The sequence below is a fragment of the Triticum urartu genome, chromosome 6A (genome assembly GCF_056163025.1).
Source record: "Triticum urartu cultivar PI428250 chromosome 6A, HENAU_Tu73, whole genome shotgun sequence".
In the NCBI taxonomy this organism is placed as follows: Eukaryota; Viridiplantae; Streptophyta; class Magnoliopsida; order Poales; family Poaceae; genus Triticum; species Triticum urartu.
In genome coordinates, this window is record NC_141878.1 from 290,098,722 (window position 1) to 290,122,132 (window position 23,411).

The following is a 23,411-nucleotide window of genomic DNA, read 5'->3' on the forward strand; positions in this document are numbered from 1 at the left end:
TTGGTGGCATGACATTACATCAAGCAAGGTTTCATGTTTTTCTGATCATTTTTTATTTTTTTGGAATTAAAATGCCATGGCACTGCATGCATACATATGCATGTGTCCATGTTGTGAGACCAATATGTTTAAAGTTCCTTCTAATTTATTGCACATGGAATTAACTCGCACACAAGTACACAAATATGATTTTTCAAACCGTTATGGTTAGCCATTGCATGTAGATGAAGTTCAAATTTGAATTACGGGCATTAAATGGCTAGAAAAATCACTTAAGTATCTTTAAAAGGTCAAATGACCCCTGAAATTTTCCAAATTTTCACATGACAGTTGTATTAGTGCATGTTTAACGTAGGAAAAAATTTGATCGCCGTAAGAGTAACCTATCTCCTGTTTGTCATCAAACATGCATTGTTCCCTCTCGGAACCACGAGCCTTCTAGTGAGTTGCTCCGGTTTGTGAGGGGGGGTGTCCAAACTTTCGTCAAACAAGACAATTTTTTACCACATCATCTTGGTGGCATGACATTACATCAAGCAAGGTTTCATGTTTTTCTGATCATTTTTTAATGTTTTTGGAATTAAAATGCCATGGCACTCCATGCATACATATGCATGTGTCCATGTCGTGAGACCAATATGTTTGAAAATTCCTTCTAATTTACTGCACATGGAATTAACTCGCACACAAGTACACAAATATGATTTTTAAACCATTATGGTTAGCCGTTGCATGTAGATGTAGTTAAAATTTGAATTGCGGTCATTAAATGGCTACAAAATCACTTAAATGTCTTTAAAAGGTCAAATGACCCCTAGAATTTTCCAAATTTTCACATTACAATTGTACTAGTGCACGCTAAATGTGGAAAAAAATTGAAGGCCATTCGTCATCAAACATGCATTGTTCCCTCTTGGAACCATGAGCCTTCTAGTGAGTTGCTCCGGTTTGTGAGGGGGGTTTGTCCAAACTTTCGTCAAACAGGCCAATTGTTTTACCACATCATCTTGGTGGCATGACATTACATCAAGCAAGGTTTCATGTTCTTCTGATCATTATTTAATTTTTTGGAATTAAAATGCCATGACACTCCACTACTAGGAAAATGCTTACCAGTAGCACTGGTTTTTGAGCTACCAGTAGTGCGGGCACCAGCGCTACTGCTACGGCGCTACAGCTATTTGTAGCAGTAGCGCGTTTATAGGCCAGCGCTACTGGTAAGTTCAAGTACTAGTAGCGTGTTTTCAGGGCCGCGCTACTGCTAACATTTATGTTTTCTTAGCATTTTGGCGCTGTACATGTTTAAACAGATATATCTTTTATACAATAACAACTCATCATGAACTAGTCTGTTTAAATAGCATATTCTTTACCACTTGTCATCACCATCAAACAATGTTCGTCAATGAGACATCATATAACAAGTTGGTCACTAGTCATAATCACAACTCCTCCTCCTCATCATCAACTCTAACACATTGTAGCACATAATAACACATTCTAGCTATGACCTACTCCTCTCATAGGACCTACTCTACCCTCTCTTAGGTAAAATATCATAAAACAAGATAGGCATTGACGCTGCATTAAGGAAAATTGACTCTCCATAATAAAGAACGGAGATCATCTTGTCTCTGAGTCTTGGCCTACGCACAATGTTGCTTCCAAGTAGCTCTCTATGATGGTTCAAACATTTTTTGAAATCATCTATTATCATGGCTTCCTCGCTTTTAGAAATCTGGTATGGACAGGAGTGATGTGGATACTGCGGATGACCTGGCCATGGTGGCTGTAAGCTCATAACGTTAACGCGACCTCTTGTCAACATCAGATGAGGCACACAATCCATCGGGATTTTCTGTTCAAAAACATAGTAATAACTTTGTAGTTAGCAATATAGTTTAGTTTTAGAAGAATTTATGCAACAGATGCACGGATGTCGTAATAGTAGAAAATCTTACCATGATATCTCCATTGATGTTACCGTAGTTCAACACGTGCACTAGTGGCACGTATTGACCATAATGTGGAGGAGTTTGATAATAGATATTGTAATTCTCAATATTAGTAAAAATGAGATAAGACCATCTTGCTCCTTATAAGTTAATTGTGCTTCATCATTGTAGTAGTAGGTTCTGTCTAGCATTTTCTGTACATTTTTTGAAGAATGAAAATAAGCTGTCAATGGAAATAAACTGTCAAATATTTTGAAATAAACAATATAAATTACTTAGTAAATATGTTTAAGAAACTCACACAGCGCTAAAACTGGAAGCGTGTTAACAAGGACCCAAATGGTCATATCATTTTTGTCGATGTCAGGATCACCAAGATCGAAGGTGAGAAGCATACCCTCATGAAAATCATACGCCTTGCAAAGGGCTTCCCAATTCAGGTAACCAAAATTGGATGAGTTCACAGAATTGTATAGATTTATAGCAAAATCATAACCATGATGGGTCCTTAGTTGAATTATCTTTGTCTCCATTCTTTCATGATCTTCAAAACCCATCTTCTCCAAGACATAGCGTCTCGCATGGCATGGGATAAGCTAGTCAAATTGTAAAAGACGGAAATTAGATGTTGAAGAAGCAGAGAAGTCGTGCAAAAAATAACAAAAAACACTTGTCGTTGTTGCGTACCGTTTCAACATCGAAGGTCTCTTGGAGCTTGATGCTGAAGCGCCGACCTTCTACCAAGTGAGGCATGTCGCACAGACCGCGCTTATCTTCACAGTACTCGCACATAGCGAATTCGCTTTCGTCGTCAGACATTTCCTAATAGGTAATTAATAATCCATCATCGAATACATATATAGTAGATTGTAGCAAAGATCATCATATAATAACTAAAACACCTAAAATTTGTAGTTTGTAGTAGTTTGTAGCAAAGATCATCATATAATCCATCATGAATACATATATAGTAGTTTGTAGCACAAACCGCGCTCATCTTTTCCATTCAATAAGAAAATAACTAATAGGTAATTAATAATCCATCATCGAATACATATATAGTAGTTTGTAGCAAAGATCATCATATAATATCACTAATACATCTCGAATAATAGCTCCTTTAGGTTCAGTGGGCCGCGGTGGACACCCAAAGAGAAGGAACCATCACCGGATCATAGCTCCCGTGAGATCCCCAAAGAATCTGCCAGGTATTGGAGAACCGGCCGTTTGCCAACAGAACCAAGTAGCGATGGACGTGAGTGTTCTCCTCCGTGACACGGTGTTGTACCACCTGCGCGGGGGACTCAAGCCTCTCCACTGATGTAGGCCCACGTGCCCGCCACCAAAGAAGCTCCGGGTCAATGACGGGCTGGCTCCTCACTAAGATGCGCTCACCAGAAGGTAGCACAACCCAGTACCAGCCCGCCGGAGCCCAGTCCCGGACATGGCCCCTCGGCTCAACCAGGAGTCCTCCACCGAGTCGACGACGAGGATGCGGGATAGGCATCATCGAGAACAAAATGCTTAATTATTAAAACAAAATTAATAAACATGATAAGCAAAATTTGGCATGACCTTTGCTAAAAACAGGACATATCGAGCGCCTGAAATTTGCCAGAACATAAACGAATTAACATTTCTGGCAAAACATAGGCCACTCGGAAATATATGACATGTCCACTGTAAATTTGCATATAACAGGAAAAATTGCTTTAACTAAAAAAAATAAAAGCAATTGCTTTAACTAAAAAATACCTAGAATTCTGTTAACTACACCTAAAACAACTAAAACACCTAAAATTCTGTTAACTACACCTAAAACAACTAAAACACCTAAAAATCTTTTAAATACACTTAAAACACCTAAATTCCATTAACTACACCTAATTAAAAACCTAGCTAACTTTTTGTCCTAACTTTAAAACCTAGCTAAATTTAAAAACCTAGGGTTCATACGAATTAACTAGGGTTCATACCTAATCTGTCCAAGCAAGGGTTCGATCATGCATAACCTAAATTATTCTAATAACCTACATTTTTTCAACTACATAATTCAAAATAATTACTCTAATAACTATAACTAGGGAGGGAGGGAGGAGGAGGAAGGAGGAAGGAATACCTCTCGGTGGAGGAGGGCCGGTGCGGGAGGAGAGCCGGCGCGGGGGCCGGGGCGGCGGGCGGAGGAGGGAGGCCGACGCGGGGGAGCTGGGCGGCCGGCGGGGAGGAGGGCTGGCGCGGGCGAGGGCGGCCAACGCTGGGAGGAGGGCCGGCGCGGGGGACGGCAGTGCGGGGGTTGACGGCGGCGCGCAGGGGATCGAGAGGGTCGGAGTGTGGGAGTATGAGTAAGAGTGAGATCAGGCCGGCCGGGCCGGGGGCGTGGGGGGGTAGTGGGCTTAATAGCAGCTCGGGAAATGGGCCAGCGCTACTGCTAGGCCCACTAGCTATAGCGCAGGTTGGATGACAGGCGCTGCTGCTATTTTTTGACAGGGGGTGTGGTGTATTACACTTAGCAGTAGCGTGGTGCTGTGAAACAAGCGCTGCTGCTAACTGATACCAATAGTGCTCTTTATAGCCAGCGCTACTACTAACTAGTAGTAGCGTGGGGCTATAAACAAATGCTACTGGTAAACTTATATCTATAAGCATTTTCCTAGTAGTGCTCCATGCATACATATGCATGTGTCCATGTCGCGAGACCAATCTGTTTCAAAATTCCTTCTAATTTACTGCACATGGAATTAACTCGCACACAAGTACTCAAAAATGATTTTCAAACCGTTATGGTTAGGCATTGCATGTAGATGTAGTTCAAATTTGAATTACGGTCATTAAATGGCTAAAAAATCACTTAAATGTCTTTAAAAGGTCAAATGACCCCTAGATTTTTCCAAATTTTCACATCACAGTTGTAGTAGTGCACGTTAAACATAGAAAAAAGTTGAAGGCCATAAGAGGAAGCTATCTCGTGTTCGTCATCAAACATTGATTGTTCCCTCTTGGACCCACAAGCCTTCTAGTGAGTTGCTCTGGTTTGTAAGGGGTGTGTGTCCATACTTTCATAAAAATGCCAATTTTTTTACCACATCATCTTGGTGGCATGACATTACATCAACCAAGGTTTCATGTGTTTCTGACCATTTTTTATTTTTTTGGAATTAAAATGCCATGGCACTCCATGCATACATATGCATGTGTCCATGTCGTGAGACCAATATGTTTAAAAATTCCTTCTAATTTATTTCACATGGAATTAACTTGCACACAAGTACAAACATATGATTTTTCAAACCGTTATGGTTAGCCGTTGCATGTAGATGTAGTTCAAATTTGAATTATGGTCATTAAATGGCTAAAAAAATCACTTAAATGTCTTCAAAAGGTCAAATAACCCCTGAAATTTTCCAAATTTTCACATGACAGTTGTATTAGTGCGCGTTACATGTAGAAAAAATTTGAAGGTTGTAAGAGGAAGATATCTCCCGTTCGTCATCAAAGATGCATTGTTCCCTCTCGGAACCACGAGCCTTCTAGTGAGTTGCTCCGGTTTGTGAGGGGTGTGTGTCCAAACTTTCGTCACACATGCCAAATTTTTTACCACATCATCTTGGTGGCATGACATTACATCAACCAAGGTTTCATGTGTTTCTGATGTTTTTTATTTTTTTGGAATTTAAATGCCATGGCACTCCATGCTTAATTGTTTCATAGCTGTTAGACCAATATGTTTGAAAATTCCTTCCAATTTACTGCACATGGAATTAAATCGCACACAAGTACACAAAATATGACTTTTCAAACCATTATGGTTAGCTGTTGCATGTACATGTAGTTCAAATTTCAATTACAGTCATTAAATGGCTAGAAAAATCACTTAAATGTCCTAAAAGGTCAAATGACCCCTAAAATTTTCCAAAATTTGACATGACAGTTGTATTAGTACTACAAATTTTCTCGTACATTTAAAGCACCATCCGTTGCCACTTTACTCCAAATTCATCTTTCACAGCTAATAAAAAATATCTACAACAGCACACACAGTTGTTTTCTAGGAACCGTTTGCGATGAAAATATCTGGGTCTATTTAAGTCTTCCTCCTTAAGCTTCGCCGGCTCGTCTGCTCCAGTATTGGCAACCCCCGAATCTACGAATCTCGATCCTCATTCCTGCACCCCTTCTTGCAAAGATGACGCCGTGGAAATGCTTTGAGAAGGCCAGTACGATGGCCGTGTCCCCCCGAGCGCCGCCGCCTATGCCGAGAGCGCGGCCGTCTATGCCGAGAGTGCCACCGAATCCGCATTAAGCGTGCCCGCTTCCACTGAGAGGGCGTCTGTGGTAGTGGCCAGGGCAGCTGCAGCAGCCAAGACGGCTACAGCTACTACTGCGATGGCGACTGCAAATGCCGAGAGCGCTCGTGCTGCTGTCCGTCCCGCCAATGTCGCCCTGGCCCGGGTCGAGGCCATCCATGCCAAGATCGAGGATGCACACACCAAGATATTCCAGGCCACCTCAGACTCCAGCATGCAACCCACGTCCGAAAAGGCGGTAGTGGCCATGGAGCACCTGCTTCCTCATGAGGTCGCCGAGAGGGAGCTGGAGATGCAGGAGGCGGCGGAGATCGAGGAGCGCCGGGAGGAGGAGTTGTGCCTGGTCGAGGTCGAGGTAGAGAAGAGTCTGTCCGTCGAGGAATTGGCGGTGAAGTACCAACACGAGCTCTGGTGTAGCCACTACTACGAGTACTACAACCTTGAGGCCAGCGCCGAGGACGAGGACGAGGACGAGGACGCGGTCGGCTTAGGCCATGTTTGGTTTGGCTGTGGATTTTTAAAAGCAGCTGTGAAAAATCTGCTATGAAAAAATAGCTGTGGAAAATCTGATGTGAAAAAGATGTAGGTCATTTTGCAAACAAGCTGATATAGCTTTTTCAGATTTTGGCCCGCGGCGGAATCAGATTTTGAAAAGCACGTCCTGGGCTACTTCTACTTTTGGTTCAGATTTTGGCAGCGGATTTTAGGAATCGGATTCTGCTTGGTTTGCCCTTTGGTTCAGATTCTGCTACGTGATAGTGGAATCCGTCGATAAAAGCTGAACCAAATAGGGCCTTAAGCAGGGGGGATGCGGAGTCCACCAACGGCGGCATGTCGCCAGGAAAAGTCATCGACATCTCATCTCACACCGGTGATGCATAGGCCGGTGCTGCGGCGGATTTGTTAAAATTATGCGTACTTAGGCTCTGTTTTTAATGCTAGCCTTTTGTTAGAGAAATGTTTAGGTCAACTGGCACTGTTTAATTACTAAAATTTCTCAATTCAGTAAGTGTGGTATGTCTGCTATACACTATTTTGTGTGCCCAAATTAGCAAGCGATGTTAAATTATGCAATGACGTACCCGGGGAAATTTCCACCAAAATTTGAATTATCAAACTCATCCCATGCGCGTAAAGCAGAACAATCGTTTGTGATGCAAACAATCGTTCAAAGTGAATGGTCCAGAGGCACCGCGCGCAAAGTTTCCCTCCACATTTCCAAAATTTTGGCCTACCGCCAAAATATCTACCCCCTCCCCCCTTCCCCACCCCCTTTTCCCCCCGACCACAAGTCACATTTCCCCTGTTTCCTCCTTCCTTCCTAAGCTATAGCCCATTCCTCGCTCTCGCCGTCTTGTATCCTACCGCCGGGGTCACCATGGTCTTCTTCAAAGACCTCTCCAGCGCTTCCTCCTCCGGCAACGACTCCTTCACCACCCGGTATGCCTCTCTTCTCTCTCTCGGGCTATGACTTCGAATGAAGGATTTTTACCTGGCGATCGATTTGAGTCACTTCTTCGTTTTGTAGCTCCCTAGGACCATCAGTGGCAATGAATGGAGTGGGGTGGCTGAAGATATGTCTGCTCGTCGTCACCATCAATCTCCATGCGTGAAGCTAGTTGCATTTGAATCTATGGATAGTGGGAGGAAGTTTCTGGCATGTGCAGAGAAAGTTAGACCCACTTTCATTGTTACAAATCATTTGTTAGATGTGATTTAGACACTGTCACGGTCCCAACCCATTCATACCACACCTTCAACCAAACGCATCCTAAGACAGTGTCATAGTTTGTACCTAGTATCTAAAATTGTTGCCATTTCATCAGCGGTGCCATTAGAAAATTATTTAGCACCGCTTCAGCAGTTTGTGCAGCCAAGTTTGCTCCACACATCCAAGAAGCCAAGCAGTAAAATACTAAATCTTTATGGCACAAAGGAACTGGGCAATGGAGCAAATAGGTGCTTCGGAGTTCGGGCCCCTTATTTTTTTTCCGCTTCATCTGTTCGCTAGTGCAAGGCACTGGTGTGACATGTAGCAACAGTTGTCTTTAGACTAGTTTTGGCATACATAGTGGACGACCTTAGTGCTATTAGTTCTATCTTACTAAATTTGTGCATGTACACACCTGTTAGTATTAATTTTTTGTCATCCAAACACTGTCGCTATGCTATTGCAGTTATATTTACCTTCCTCATAAAATGTTCAATTTGTTATTTATTGTACATGAGTAAGAACTTGTAGCATTGTTGTAGTTAATTATAGCTTCTGATGTTCTAGAATTTGGTTGTTATCTAAGTAGCAATTAATTCATTTGCACATTGATCTTTTTGAGAAGATATGTCATAATTAACATGTTTCTTTAGTTTTTCAAAATAAGCATTAGTGCTTTTATATGTTGCTATAAACCCATTTCCCTTACAATTGTAACTAATCTAATTTTAAATATTATAGGATGAACGGAAGTGTTCTTACTTGGAGTGGATTGATCAATAGTGGCCACAGTCTTTGAAGATGTGCCTGGCAAAGCTCTGGAGCATGTATGAGTAACAGAACAGAGAAAGAGTTGTCAACGCTGAAGAATATTTGAAGATGGGATGTAACACCCACAATGCGGCCATATCTCCCACGTATCGGGGCATGACTTAGAGGCATAGTCGCATGGTATTTTTGTCGCAAGAGGGGTAATCTTAACACAATCCCATGTACTGAATACAAAGGGATAAAGAGTTGGCTTACAATCGCCACTTCACACAATACATAAATAATCCATACATCATCTACAGTACAATCAAAGGTCCGACTACGGAACCAAAATAAAGGAAGACAACCTCAAATGCTAGATCCCCGATCGTCCCAACTGGGCTCCACTACTGATCATCAGGAAACAAAATGTGGTAACGACCCAGATCCTCGTCGAACTCCCACTTGAGTTCGATATCATCACCTGCACTGGTATCCTCGGCACCTGCAACTGTTTGGAAGTATCCGTGAATCATGAGGACTCAGCAATCTCACACCCATGAGATCAAGACTATTTAAGCTTATGGGTAGGTGAAGGTAGTGAGGTGGAGCTGCAGCAAGCACTAAGCATATATGGGGCTAACATACGCAAAGTAGAGCGAGAAGAGAAGCAAAGCTCGGTCGAGAAGCTAGAAGTGATCAAGAAGTGATCCTGAAACTACTTACGTTCAAGCATAACACAAGACCGTGTTCACTTCCTGGACTCCGCCGAAAAGAGAGCATCATGGCTACACACACGGTTGATTCATTTTAATTAAGTTAAATGGCAAGTTCTCTACAACAGGATATTAACAAATTCCCATCTGCCACATAACCACGGACACGACTCTCGAAAGTTTATACCCTGCAGGGGTGTCCCAACTTAGCCCATCACAAGCTCTCACGGACAATGAAGGATATTCCTTCTCCCGGGAAGACCCGATCGGTCTCAGACTCCCGGTTACAAGACATTTCGACAATGGTAAAACAAGACCAACAAAGCCGCCCGACTGTGCCGACAAATCCCGATAGGAGCTGCACATATCTCGTTCTTAGGGCACACCGGATGAGCAATCCGTACAACTAAAACCAGCCCTCAAGTTTCCTCGAGGTGGCGCTGCAAGGGGCTCTAGTTTGGACCAGCACTCAGAGGAGCACTGGCCCGGGGGTTAAAATAAAGATGACCCTCAGGCTCGTGAAAACCCAAGGGAAAAGGCTTAGCTGGCAAATATTAAAACCAAGGTTGGGCCTTGCTGGAGGAGTTTTATTCAAAGCAAACTGTTGAGGGGTTCCCATAACACCCAACCGCGTAAGGAACGCAAAATCAAGGAACATAACACTGGTATAACGGAAACTAGGGCGGCAAGAGTGGAACAAAACACTAGGCAAAAGGCCGAGCCTTCCACCCTTTACCAAGTATATAGATGGATTAAATTAAATACGAGATATTGTGATATCTCAACATATCCATGTTCCAACATGGAACAAACTTCAACTTCACCTGCAACTAAGAATGCTATAAGAGGGGCTGAGAAAAAGCGGTAACATAGCCAAACAATGGTTTGCTAGGAAGGTGGGTTAGAGGCTGGGCATGGCAATATGGGAGGCATGATATAACAAGTGGTAGGTAGCACGACATAGCGATAGAATGAACAACTAGCAAGGCAAAGATAGAAGTGATTTCGAGGGTATGGTTATCTTGCCTGCAAAGTTCTCAGAGTTGTCGACAGCTTGATCCTCCTTAGCATACTCAACAGATTCCTCAGTAACGTACTCGTCTCCTGGCTCTACCCAAGGCAAGAACACAAGCAATGGAACAACAATCAATCACAGTGCAATGCACAAGCAACATGATGCAATACATGGCATGATATGCAAGACATGATATGCAATGCATTTGCGTGCTCCGGAAGGGAAAGAAAGATCAAGGCATCAACTTGGAAAACCAAGTATGCCGCTGGAAAGATGAGATGATTTCAGTTGAAATTGATATAAAAATCATCGGAAACGAATGGACGGTTTGCAAAATGGCAAGCATCACAAGAATGACGCAAATATGCGATTAACAGCATGATGCCACTTAGAATGCAACAAGAAACTACGGTACTGCACTCCAACTTAACAACAAAGCATATGGCAGGGATGCACAAGAGATTCTTGACAAAAAATGAACACTGAGCTACTGCTAAATCACAATAGAATAGGTTTAAAGAAGAATGGAAAAAGTGCAGACTTGGTGCAAACACTAACATGTCAAAACCAACATCAGGAAGCACTGTTTAGAGCAAGCAAAGAACATGCTACAGGAACATATCATAGCTAACAAATGCATGGAATGATTCTACTAAATGCATAGAACAAAAGTCCCTTACTGAACATGAGCCAAAAAGACACAGAAGATATGATGGCACCCATGTAAAGTAGCAAGTTTTATTAACAGTTTCAGACATAGCAGAAGTTTCAGACTTACTGAATGGGACGCTCATGATAAGACAAATCTTCTTCGAGATCAATCTCTTCAAGTTAATGGTGCACTCAGGAGTCTTGAAACACTTGCGAAGCTATGACACGTGAAGCACATCGTGCACATTTGTGAAGTTGGACGGAAGCTCAAGTTGATAGGCTAGATCTCCTCTTTTGCCAATGATCTTGAAAGGACCCACATATCTAGGGGCAAGCTTCCCTTTGATACCGAAGCGACGAGTGCCTTTCATTAGAGAGACGCGGAGGTAGACATTGTCTCCGATCTCGAAAGGCAAGTCACAGTGCTTGCTACCATAGTAACTCTTCTGGCGTGATTGCGCGACTTTGAGATTTTCACGGATGACTTTACACATTTCTTCAGCTTCTGTGATTAAGTCTTTGCCAGGAAGTTGGCGTTCACTAGTCTCTGACCAATTTAGAGGAGTACGGCACTTTCTGCCATAGAGGATTTCGAATGGGATCTTGCCCGAACTCGCTTGGAAGTTGTTGTTGTAGGAGAACTCGGCATATGGAAGACAATCTTCCCACTTCATGCCGAAAGAGATGACACAAGCCCTGAGCATATCTTCAAGGATTTGATTTACTCACTCGACTTGGCCACTTGTTTGAGGATGGAAAGCTGTACTAAGCGAATGTTGGTGCCCATGGCCTTCTGGAAGGAGTCGCGGAACTTGCAGGTGAAAATGCTTCCACGATATGAAGATATCAATTGCAGAATACCATGCAAGGAGAGAATCCTGGAGGTGTATAGCTCTGCCAGCTGAGCACCTATGATAGATTCTTTGATCGGAATGAAATGAGCCACTTTTGTAAGCTTGTCGATGACAACGAAGATAGCATCATTTCCATGCTTGGACTTAGGAACTCCAGTAACGAAGTCCATCTCGATATGGCCAAACTTCCATTCTGGAATAGTAAGAGGTTGGAGGATACCTGTTGGTCGTTGGTGTTCTACTTTCACTCTTCGACAGACATTATGTTCATTCATGAATTTATCAATTTCTCCCTTCATTCGAGTCCACCAACACGACTGCTTGAGGTCATGGTACATCTTCGTACTTCCAGGATGAATGGACAAAAGAGAATTGTGCGCTTCGTTCACAATGACTTTCCTTAGATCACCTTTAGGAACCTCAATCCGGTCCTTGAAAAATAGTGTCTTTGTCATCAATGCGATATCACTTGTATTTGGGTTGGCTCTTGGCAATCCCATGTTTCACCTTCTTCACCATGGTATCCAGGAGTTGTGCCTCACGAATTTGATCTTCCAAAGTAGGAGAGACTTGGAGGTTGGCAAGAAAGCCTTGAGGAATAACTTGGAAGTTCAGTTTGCGGAAAGCTTCATAAAGGTCCGGTTGGAAGGGCTTGATAATTAAGCTGTTCTAGTAAGCCTTCCTGCTCAAAGCATTTGCAATGACATTGGCCTTGCATGGAGTATATTCAATACTCGGATTGTACTCTTGAATCATTCGACCCATAGAGTCTGCCTGAGGTTGAGGTTGGGTTGAGTGAAGATGTACTTGAGGCTCTTATGATCTGTGAAGATGTCCACTTTCCTTCCCAACAAGAGATGTCTCCACGTTAATAATGCATGGAAAATTGTGCCAACTCAATATCGTGAGTGGCGTAGTTCCTTTTGTTGGGCTTCAACTGACGAGAGGTGTAAGCCACAACTTTCTTCTCTTGCATTAACACAGCGCCGAGACCTTGCAAGGAAGCATCACAGAAAACTTCAAATGGCTTGGATTCGTCAGGAGGAGTCAAGACAGGAGCTGTTACCAGCTTCTCTTTCAGGGTGTTGAAAGCAATGTCACATTCAAGTGTCCAGACATACTTGACATGCTTCTGGAGGAGGTTGGAAAGAGGCTTTGCAATCTTAGAGAAATTCTCAACGAATCTTTGACAATAGCTTGCAAGTCCAAGAAAACTGCGAAGCTGCTTGACATTCTGAGGAGGTTCCCAATTCACAATTGCAGACACCTTCTCGGGATTAACAGAGAGGCCTTTGGCGGAGATGATATGACCAAGGTAAAGAACCTCATCAAGCTAGAACTCACACTTGGAAAGCTTCGCATAGAATTTGTGCTCTCTTAGTTTGTCGAGCACCAATCTCAAATGCTTGGCATGATCCTCCTTACTCTTGGAAAAGACCAAGATATCATCGAGATACACCAGGGCAAAATCATTTGTGTAAGGGTTGAAGATGAAGTTCATCATGCGAGAGAACGTTGGAGGAGCATTGCCAAGGCCGAAAGACATGACAGTATATTCATAAGAACCATAGCTTGTTATGAATGCTTTCTTGGGGATATCTTGTTCAGGAATGCGAATCTGATGATAACCCATACGGAGGTCAAGCTTGGAGAATACTTTAGCACCTTTCAGTTGATCGAATCGCTCATTGATGTTGGGAAGTGGATACTTGTTCTTAATTGTCTTCTTGTTCAATGGACGGTAGTCGACGCAGAGTCGTTTCGTTCCATCCTTCTTCCGAACAAAAAGAACACCACAACCCCATGGACATGAACTTGGTCTGATCAGACCCATACGCTTTTGTTCATCGAGTTGTTTCTTCAATTCCTTCAACTCCTCTGGCCCAAGCTTGTAAGGACACTTGCAAACGGGTTCCGTACCAGGCTCAAGATCAATAACGAATTCAACTGGCCGGTGAGGTGGCATTCCTGGAAACTCTTCTGGAAAGACGTCTTGATATTCACAAATGACTGGAATCTGAGAGATGGCATTCAACTCGCCCTTCTCATTGAGAGAAAACAGTCGAATGGTTTTGTCCTGAGCGGCATAGATGATCACCTCCTCAGAAGAGTGTGTCAATTGAATTTCCCTGGCAGCACAATCAAGCTGAGCCTTGTGCTTAGAAAGCCAGTCCATTACGAGAATTAGATCAATATCCGAGTCGCCAAGAACAATCGAAGAAGACAGAAATTTATAGTTGCCCATCTTGATAACGGAATCCCGAACGAATACTCGAGAAGACATTTGTTGAGCGGAAGAAACTATAGACAATGGTCTCGTCAATACTTGAGTAACCAAATCATGCATAGCCACAAAAGGTCTTGAAATGAAAGAATGTGATGCACCAGAATTGAATAAGACTTTTGCAGGAAAGTCATTAACAGGAAGATTACCCATGATCACTTCTGAAGAATCCTCTGCCTGAGCTGCGTTCATCATGTTCACCTTTACAAACATGGAATTATGCTTGACCACTTCATTGCTTGAAGATCTCACAGGAGGAGGAGGCGAAAAGCGCCTTTGGTTGAAGCACTTGTTTGCATAGTGCCCTTTCTGTTAACACTTGTTGCAAGTAACCTCTGAGAGCGGAAGATGATAAGGAGCACTTGACCTTGGAGTTTGAGACTGAGCTTTGTTCTGATAGCCTGGGTTGGGTGGGTGGGAAGATCCATTGCCACCTTTGTTCTTCTGCTGGTAGGGCTAACGAAACATAGGAGGAGGCAACCAGAACTTCTGTTGCTTAGCTGCCACTTGTGATGAAGAAGAAGACTGAACTGCATCTCTGAATCTCTTCTTGGAAGCCTCACACTTGAGTCGAGCAGCTTCTTGCTTTAGTGCCATGTTATAGAATTGATCAAACTTAGTCGGCTCAAGAAGCACGAGAGCTAACTGCAAATCTTCTCCAATGCCACCTTTGAATTGATAGATCATACTCTTTTCGCCAGGAACGTCTTGTTTAGCAAAGCGAGCAAGTTTCTGAAACTGGATATTGTATTGATACACGGACATGCTGCCTTGCTTCAGATTGCGGAACTCCTCGCGCTTGCTCTCAGCAACACTTGGTGGGATGTGATGAGCTTTGAAGTCTCGGCGGAAATCATCCCAAGTAATCACACGACCTCCTCTAGAATCTCTGTATTGTTGATACCACTCAACAGCTTGGTCCTTGAGTTGTAATGAAGCAAACTTGACCTTGTCCTCAGGCTTGACATTGCTACATGCAAAATGTTTGCAGATGTCCGCAAGCCAGTCGTCGGTGTCTGTGGCCTCAACACAATTGCTGAAGGACTTCAGCTGGTTTGCGAGGAACTGGTTGAGGGTAGCAAACTGAGGCTGATTGTTGCCTCGGCCTTGATTTCCTTGGTTGCCTTGCCCTTGGTTGTGCTCTTGCAAGAGTAGCAAAAGCATCTGAGTGTTGGCATTGGTGGCGGGAGTCCTAGATTAGGGGGTCCTTGGACAGCCAGACTGTTGGACTATGAAGATACAAGATTGAAGACTTCATCCCGTGTCCGGGTGGGACTCTCCTTTGCATGGAAGGAAAGCTTGGCAATTTAGATATGTAGATCTCCTCCATTGTAACCGACTCTGTGTAACCCTAGCCCCCTACGATGTCTATATAAACTGAAGGGTTTAGTCCGTAGGACGACAACAATCATACCATAGGCTAGCTTCTAGGGTTTAGCCTCTCCGATCTCATGGTAGATCAACTCTTGTAATACTCATATCATCAAGATCAATCAAGCAGGAAGTAGGGTATTACCTCCATCGAGAGGTCCCGCACCTGGGTAAACATTGTGTCCTCCGACTCCTGTTACCATCCACCTTAGATGCACAGTTCGGGACCCCCAACCCGAGATCCGCCGGTTTTGACACCGACAGCTGCCATGATAGCTTGCCATGCCTCCGGAGGTGGAGGTGGTGGCGGAGGGTTCGACTGATCCCCATCATTGCGGTCCGGATTCTGATGCGTTGGAGGAGCCATCCTGAAGAAGGTGACATCCGTTAGAATCTTGATAGGCAGATATACAAGATGAATCAATGGATTGGAATTGCAACATAAAGTCTTCACAATAAACATTCGAACAAGGACGAACGAATGAATTCCAAAGTAAATCATCACACGTCCATAAGGGTGAGAAGCCACTTAGATAAAGGTAGATGAATAAATCAACAAGGTATGAACATGAACAAATAAGTGGTAAGGATTACCCAATCACAAACTAAATATCTGCGGGAAAAATACTAGAGTTACATGAATTCCCACCTATAAAACTCCCGAAACTTTCTGGTTATGCAGTCAGATGTTGGGGATACAGGGGAAGCATAATATCTCACCCAAACTAACAATTCCTACATCCAGTTGTATCCATCCTTCAACACATAACCAACAAACCTTCGGAAACCATGTACCTCAACCTTTGAAAATCATCCGTTATACGAGTTATAGCAATACTCCCGAACTCCCGCCCCAGTACTGGGTGGCGTCGAGGTTATCTCACCAACAACTGCATAAAAGAGATTTTTTCAATGTCGGCGAACTCAGGTATTCCAGAACTGCAATGATAAAATTGTGACGACAACACCTCGGAGCTCAACTCCCCGGGACATTGCCACAACCCCAAAATGTCAGGAGGCACCAAGAACAATGTTCTCGTCACAAGACTATCGGGACGATTCCAAGATACCCGCGTGATCCTAAATTTTTTTCATGAAAATTGAGGTGAGGGAAGTCAAAACTTATACGTCATGAGGCCTCACCAGAGCGACGAAGGGACTGAGGAGTAAAAAGAATCCTACTCTCCGATATATATAATCCTAAGACTCAAAACATTTTGTTCTAGACTCAACAACGTCAGTGATTCGACCAAGCAGGGGGCTCCTATGTCAGGGATGGCTCTGATTACCAACTTGTAACACCCACAATGCGGCTATATCTCCCACGTGTCGGGGCACGACTTAGAGGCGTAGCCGCATGCTAGTTTTGTCGCAAGAGGTGTAATCTTCACACAATCTCATGTACTAAATAGAAAGGGATAAAGAGTTGGCTTACAATCGCCACTGCACACAATACATAAATAATCCATACATCATCTAAAGTACAATCAGAGGTCTGACTATGGAACCAAAATAAAGGAAGACAACCCCAAATGCTAGATCCCCGATCGTCCCAACTAGGCTCCACTACTGATCATCAGGAAACGAAATGTAGTAACGACCCAGATCCTCGTCGAACTCCCACTTGAGTTCGGTAGCATCGCCTGCACTGGTATCCTCGGCACCTGCAACTGTTTGGAAGTATCCGTGATGCACGAGGACTCGGCAATCTCACACCCGCAAGATCAAGACTATTTAAGCTTATGGATTGGAGAAGGTAGTGAGGTGGAGCTGCAGCAAGCACTAAGCATATATGGTGGCTAACATAAGCAAAGTAGAGCGAGAAGATAAGCAAAGCACAGTCGAGAAGCTAGAAGTGATCAAGAAGTGATCCTGAAACTACTTATGTTCAAGCATAACACAAGACCGTGTTCACTTCCCGGACTCCGCCGAAGAGAGACCATCACGGCTACACACGCGGTTGATTCATTTTAATTAAGTTAAATGGCAAGTTCTTTACAACCGGATACTAACAAATTCCAATCTGCCACATAACCACGGGCATAGCTCTCGGTAGTTTATAACCTGCAGGGGTGTCCCAACTTAGCCCATCACAAGCTCTCACGGTCAACGAAGGATATTCCTTCTCCCGGGAAGACCCGATCGGTCTCAGAATCCTGGTTACAAGACATTTCGACAATGGTAAAACAAGACCAGCAAAGCCGCCCGACTGTGCCGACAAATCCCGATTGGAGCTACACATATCTCGTTCTTAGGGCACAGCAGATGAGCAATCCATACAACTAAAACCAGCCCTCAAGTTTCCCCGAGGTGGCGCTGCAAGGGGCTCTAGTTTGGACCAGCACTCAGAGGAGCACTTGCCCGGGGGGTTAAAATAAAGATGACTCTCGGGCTCGCGAAAACCCAAGGGAAAAGTCTTAGATGGCAAATGTTAGAACCAAGGTTGGGCCTTGCTGGAGGAGTTTTATTCAAAGCGAACTATCAAGTGGTTCCCATAACACCCAACCGTGTAAGGAACGCAAAATCAAGTAACATAACACCGGTATGACGGAAACTAGGGCGGCAAGAGTGGAGCAAAACACCAGGAAAAAGGCCGAGCCTTCCACCATTTACCAAGTATATATATGCATTAAATTAAATACGAGATATTGTGATATCCCAACATATCCATGTTCCAACATGGAACAAACTTCAACTTCACCTACAACTAGCACCGCTATAAGAGGGGCTGAGCAAAAGCGGTAACATAGCCAAACAACGGTTTGCTAGGAAGGTGGGTTAGAGGCTGGACATGGCAATATGGGAGGCATGATATAACAAGTGGTAGGTAGCGCTACATAGCGATAGAACGAACAACTAGCAAAGTAAAGATAGAAGTGATTTCGAGGGTATGGTCATCTTGCCTGCAAAGTTCTCAGAGCTGTTGAAAGCTTGATCCTCGTTAGCGTACTCAACAGGTTCCTCGGTCACGTGCTCGTCTCTTGGCTCTACCCAATGCAAGAACACAAGCAATGGAACAACAATCAATCATGGTGCAATGCACAAGCAACATGATGCAATACATGGCGTGATATGCAAGACATGATATGCAATGCATATGCATGCTCTGGATGGGAAAGAAAGATCAAGGCATTAACTTGGAAAAACAAGTATGTCGCTGGAAAGATGAGATGATTTTGGTTGAAATCGATATAAAGATCACCGGAAAAGGATGCATGGTTTGCAAATGGCAGGCATCACAAGAATGACGCAAATCTACGATTAACAGCATGATGCCACATAGAATGCAACAAGAAACTAAGCTACTACACTCCAACATAACAACAAAGCATATGGAAGTGATGTACAAGAGATTCTTGACAAAACATGAACACTGAGCTAATACTAAATCGCAATAAAACAGGTTCAAACAAGCATGGCAGTGCAAAAGATATCAGCTTCACAGACTTGGTGAAAATACTAACATGTCAAAAACAACATCAGGAAGCACTATTTAGAGAAAGCAAACAACATGCTACAGGAACATATCATAGCAAACGAAGGAATGGCATGATTCTACAAAATGCACAGAACAAAAGTCCCTTACTGAACATGAGCCAAAAAGGCACAGAAGATATGATGGCACCCATGTAAACATAGCAAGTTGTATTAACAGTTTCAGACTTTGCAGAAAAACAGAGCATGGCATAAACAGATTCATGATAGCAACTTTGCGAGCTAATGCCACTTACCACAAAGCATTACATGACAACATAAGCATACGAATAGTAAGATGACATGTTCATGAAGCTAACCATTGCAATAGCAAGTTAATAGGATGAATGGATCACTAGCAACAACCATGGCAATATTGATTAACATGTTAACAAGCTGCTAGGAATAATATATAGCAAAAGTACAGCAAGAAAAAGTCATGCTGGAGCACTCCATAATTTCAAACAGGGGCATGAATGGATAGAGCAAAACCACATGTTCAAAACATCCTTACTGAAGTATCTGAAAATAAGCATGGATCTCATGGTAGCATCAAATTTACATGGCATCAAAATAACATCAGGAAAAGGACTTAGCAAAATCCGAAGTCCCTGAAAAGAGCAACATCGCGGAGCCTAGTTTGCATGCTTGTGCTAGTCACAAAAATACAAGTCTCGCACCTCTGTAAAGATGGAATGTTGTAGTTCAAAACACATGTAGACCTCATGCTCATATGATGCACACATCAAATGCAACAAAAATGAAAAATCGTCATGATCTGATAAGTACCAGCAGTTAACATTTTATAGCACTCTTGCAACAATGAAAATGGCATCATAAATTACAGTAACATGCATGAAAATGCAGCTAACATGAAGAGCTCAACAAGCCGAACATTTTGATATATCATATGCATGATTTGGAGCCACGGTCACTGAGATACGACAAGATGAAGTAGGCATAAAAATACTACAATTCCTGGGACTTAGTGAAAATCTCACCCTTCGAAAAATTCAACAGAGCGGAGGGATCCGGGACGGAGCGGTAGGACGGGGAAGAGGCCATTTGGATCAGCTCTTGGTGGATTTCGTCCACCCGGACCGGATCTGGCCGACGTTGACTCCGGCGAGGATGCGGTGGAGATCCAGCGGAGGGGCGGCTCGCTGGCGTGAGGAGGCGAGGCGACGGACGGTAATGGTGGCGTGGTGGAGTGGTGGTGCGAGGGAGCGGCGAAGCGGAGCCGAGTCGGCGGCGACGAAGAGGCGGGCCGGCGACGCGGTTGGTGGCGGCGGCCGGCGAAGGCGGCGAGAAGGCGCGCGAGCAGGGCGGCGGCGGCGAGCGAGCGTGGGCGGTGGAGGCGACTCGGGGCGAGCGGCGGCTCGTGGGGCTCATCGGGCCTGGTCGCGCCCGGGGCTGGCCGACCTTGGGCCCCGGAGGGCTGCGGCGGAGCGGGAGGAGAGAGAGCGCGGGAGGCCACGTGGCGTGCTCCCGTTGGCTGCGGGCGGTGGCGGTGGATGGTGTCTGGCGAGGTCGGACACGTCCGGCGCGGAGAGGGGAGAAAATCTAGGGTTTGGACCCGTGGATTTGTAGGGGGTGCACATATTTATAGGTAGATGCAGGTAGGAGTTTCCAAATGAGGTGTGTTCTTCGCCCCCATGATCGTGATTCGACGGCGGAGAACATGGAGATGGTTTAGATGGGTTATTGGGCTGTTTTGGAGGGGTGTTGGGCTGCAATCCAAAGAGGCTTTTGCGGTTACTCAGTTAACCGTTGGGGCATCAAACGGCCTCCAAACAGAACGCAATTTGATAGGCGGTCTACGTGTGGGATTACGAAACGGACAACAGGGAAAGTGCTCGGATGCATGAGACGAACACGAATGCAAATATGATGCACATGATGACATGATATGAAATGCATGACATGAACAAAATGCAAAACGAAGACAAAACCCAACCACGAAGGGAATCTCAGAACTTAAAGCCGAAAATGGCAAGAGTCGGTGTTACAAACAAGGAAAGTTACATCCGGGGTGTTACAACACTCCACTACTACAAGAGGATCTCTTCCCGAGATCTAGGACTAAGAGAACTCCGGATATTCGGAACGGAGGTGATCCTCGCACTCCCAGGTGGCTTCTTGGTCGGAATGGTGTGACCACTTCACTTTCAGGAATTGGATTGACTTGTTGCGAGTCTTGCACTCGGTTTCTTCAAGAATAGCAATGGGATGCTCATGATAAGACAGATCTTCTTCGAGATCAATCTCTTTGAAGTTAATGGTGCGCTCAGGGGTCTTGAAACACTTGCGAAGCTGAGACACGTGAAACACATCATGCACATTTGCGAAGTTGGACGGAAGCTCAAGTTGATAGGCTAGATCGCCTCTTTTGCCAATGATCTTGAAAGGACCCACACATCTAGGGGCAAGCTTCCCTTAGATACCGAAGCGACGAGTGCCTTTCATTGGAGAGGCGCGGAGGTAGACATGGTCTCCGATCTCGAAAGCGAAGTCATGATTCTTGCTATCATAGTAACTCTTCTGGCGCGATTGCGCGGCTTTGAGATTTTCACGGATGACTTTACACATTTCTTCAGCTTCTGTGATTAATTCATTGCCAAGAAGTTGGCGTTCACCAGTCTCTGACCAATTTAGAGGAGTACGACACTTTCTGCCATAGAGGATTTCAAATGGGGCCTTGCCCGAACTCGCTTGGAAGCTGTTGTTGTAGGATAACTCGGCATATGGAATACAATCTTCCCACTTCATGCCGCAAGAGATGACACAAGCCCTGGGCATATCTTCAAGGATTTGATTTACTCGCTCGACTTGGCCACTTGTTTGAGAATGGAAAGTTGTACTGAAGCGAATGTTGGTGCCCATGGCCTTCTGGAAGGAGTCCCAGAACTTGGAGGTGAAAATACTTCCACGATCTGAAGATATCAATTGCGGAATATCCTGCAAGGAGACAATCCTGGAGGTGTATAGCTCTGCCACCTGAGCTGCTATGATAGATTCTTTGACCGGAAGGAAATGAGCCACTTTAGTAAGCTTGTCGATGACAACGAAGATAGTACTATTTCCATGCTTGGACATAGGAAATCCAGTAACGAAGTCCATCTAGATATGGTCAAACTTCCATTCTGGAATAGCAAGAGGTTGGAGGAGACCAGCTAGTCATTGGTGTTCTGCTTTCACTCTTCGGCAGACAATACATTTATTCACGAATTTAGCAATTTCTCGCTTCATTCGAGTCCACCAATACGACTGCTTGAGGTCACGGTACATCTTCGTACTTCCATGATGAATGGACAAAAGATAATTGTGCGTTTCATTCATAATGACTTTCCTTAGATCACCTTTAGGAACCACAATCCGGTCCTCGAAGAATAGAGTGTCTTTGTCATCAATGCGATAGCACTTGTATTTGGGTTGGCTCTTGGCAATCCCATCTTTCACCTTCTTCACCATGGTATCCAGGAGTTGTGCCTCATGAATTTGATCTTCCAAAGTAGGAATGACTTGGAGGTTGGCAAGAAAGCCTTGAGGAATAACTTGGAGGTTCAGTTTGCGGAAAGCTTCACCAAGTTCCGGTTGGAAGGGCTTGAGAATTAAGCTGTTGCAGTAAGCCTTCCTGCTCAAAGCATTTGCAATGACATTGGCCTTGCCTGGAGTATATTCAATACTCGGATTGTACTCTTGAATCATTTCGACCCATCGAGTCTGCCTGAGGTTGAGCTTGGGTTGAGTGAAGATGTACTTGAGGCTCTTATGATCTGTGAAGATGTCCACTTTCCTTCCGAACAAGAGATGTCTCCACATAAATAATGCATGGACAACTGCGCCAACTCAAGATCGTGAGTGGGGTAGTTCCTTTACTTGGGGTTCAACCGACGAGAGGTATAAGCCACAACTTTCTTCTCTTGCATGAACATAGTGCCGAGACCTTGCAAGGAAGCATCACAGAAAACTTCAAATGGCTTGGATTCGTCAGGAGGAGTCAAGACAGGAGCTGTGACCAGCTTCTCTTTCAGGGTGTTGAAAGCAACGTCACATTCAGGTGTCCAGACATACTTGACATGCTTCTGGAGGAGGTTGGAAAGAGGCTTTGCAATGTTAGAGAAACTCTCAACGAAACTTCGACAATAGCTTGCAAGTCCATGAAAACTGCGGAGCTGCTTGACATTCTGAGGAGGTTCCCAATTCACAATTGCAGACACCTTCTCGGGATTAACAGCGATGCCTTTGGCGGAGATGATATGACCAAGCTAAAGAACCTCATCAAGCCAGAACTCACACTTGGAAAACTTCGCATAGAATTTGTGC